Source organism: Corvus brachyrhynchos, unplaced genomic scaffold, assembly GCF_000691975.1.
Source record: "Corvus brachyrhynchos isolate BGI_N302 unplaced genomic scaffold, ASM69197v1 scaffold479, whole genome shotgun sequence".
Taxonomy (NCBI): domain Eukaryota; kingdom Metazoa; phylum Chordata; class Aves; order Passeriformes; family Corvidae; genus Corvus; species Corvus brachyrhynchos.
Window position 1 is genome coordinate 603,037 of NW_008240089.1, and position 2,332 is coordinate 605,368.

Genomic DNA, 2,332 nt, shown 5'->3' on the forward strand with positions numbered 1-2,332 from the left:
GATGCGTTTGTGTGCTAGGTCTCTCCTCTCCTCTCTCCTCTCCTCTCCTCTCCTCTCCTCTCCTCTCCTCTCCTCTCTGTTTAGCACCAGGAACAGATGTGGGCACAGCTGGATGAAGTCACGTTGTCTTCCAGCATCATTCCCAGAGCAGGAAGCACCCGTTCCCCGAGGTGTGGGTGTGTGACTGCAGTGCTGTGGCCAAGGGGCAGCTTCTGCACCAGGCAGGTGCCAGCCTTGGGAGGGTTTCCCAGCTGGAAACCCATTGTCCTGATTTGTGGTCAGAGTTCAGTTCAGGTTCTTTATTTGCATGGAAAATCAGGCCATGGTGGTGAAACTGGGCTTGGGGTGTTATTTCCCTCACCTGGGAGATAACTCCATGGATCCATGGATGTCCCCCCATGGTTCACGCCCTTCGAGACGCATTTCCCCATCACTCCGCACTGCAGAGGTGCCTCCCGACCATCTGATGTGTCCTCTGCTCCCAAAGGTGCCCCAAAGATCCCAGCTCCGTGATGGGGGAGCAGCCTGAGCCTCCCTCTGCTCTCACAAGCTGCTGCTCACGTGGAGCCCCTCACCGCCCCCAGCCTCGGCCAGGACCACGACACCTTCCTGGGGAGTCCTCGAGGGCTCTCGTCCTTGTGCTCACCCCAAAAGCAGCGTCTGCCTCGTTAGATTAGCGTTGGAAAATCGCAGCCAGATGGTCGATCATCAGCTTCAGCAACCAGAGGAGCGCGGATATTTTAGGTTCGAGGGTTTCCCATTATGCAATGGCGCAGACACCGCGCGGGGGAGGCGTTGGGTTCTTCTTTCTTTGGGTTTACTAATAATGAGGGATTTGTTTGGATTTTTTTTCTCTTAAGTTAAGGGCCTTGAGCAGGAGTCTGATGAGGAGTGGCTGAGGGGGCCGGGAAAGGGGCTCAGGCTGGAGCAAAGGAGGCTCAGGGGGGACCTTGTGGCTCTGCACAAGTCCCTGACAGGAGGGGGCAGCCGGGGGGGGTCGGGCTCTGCTGGCAGGGGACAGGGACAGGAGGAGAGGGAACGGCCTCAGGCTGGGCCAGGGCAGGCTCAGGGTGGATATTGGGAAAATTCCTTAATGGAAAGGGTGGTCAGGCATTGAAGAGGCTGCCCAAGGCAGGGGTGGAGTCACTGGCCCAGGAGGGGTTTAAAAACCTGTGGATGTGGCACTTGGGGACAGGGGCCAGTGGTGGCCTCAGCAGTGCTGGGGGAATGGTAGAACTCGATGGCCTTAGAGTGCTTTTCCAGCTTCCCTGGTTCTCTGATCTCAGCACGGAAATGGAAGACTGGCTTCTCCCGTGGGTTGCTGTGGTTGACCTTTGGGAGGTGTAGTTAAAGCAGTGGGTGAGGAGTGCAGATCAGAGCTGAGCACGGGGACTGACCCTGACAGAACCGGTGAATTTGGAGAAGGAAGGAGCTTGAGGACAGGCGGGAATGCTCTGTGCCTGGGGCAGCCATGAGGGGAGCTGCAAAGGAGCTGGAGCAGTTTGTGATGGAGAGAAAGGGCAGCCTGGGGTGTTGGGTGTCTCTGGGCACCAGACCTGCTGCCTCCTGCAGCTTTTGTGGTCCTGGGCAGTTGGCCAAGGAGCATCTCCCTTCTTCCAGACACATCCAAAACATCGTGGTGTCCTTGTGCCCCAGCCTCTGGCACAGGAACCCTGCCCTGATCAAGAGCGGTGGGTGTTGTGTGACCCTGCAGGGCAGCAGGCTCAGCTGGGTCCACTTGAAATCATGGTTTTTGCCCTCCTGACCCTGAAGATTTTGAATAACTCAAGATTCAGAAGCAGCCAGTGCATCTGGAATATTTCTGACTCACTCATCGCGCTGGTATCTCGACACCAGCCCAAAATAACTCCGTGCTGTGGAACAGCTCCACTGTGGATGGAGCAAAACAGCATCAAACCCCTCATGGGGTGCAGAGATGCCCCTGCAGCCACGTCATGGGGGAAACAGCCCCGTTTGCTGCCAGCCTTGCCCTGTCAGAAGGGCACTGTGGTGAGGGGGCACTGAGGGGGTCCTGGTGCAGACCCCCCTCTCACCCCGCGGTCACTGCCTCGGCCAGAGGCTCCTCCAGCCTCTTCCTCACCCCTCGCCCGTCCTGCCACGGGGGGCAGAGCAAGGGGCTGACAGTGATGGCTTTAACAAGGTGGGCTGGAGGCAGAGAGAGGCTCCCAGCCGGGGCAGGGTGTCCTCCCCAGGGAGCAGCACCTCGAGGTGCTCAGGGCACCCCCAGCATCCCAGGCTGGAGCTCAGCACCATCTCCGCAGGGAGCTGGAGCCGGTGTGTTCTCCTGCCGCGCACGGGGGACACCAGAGCG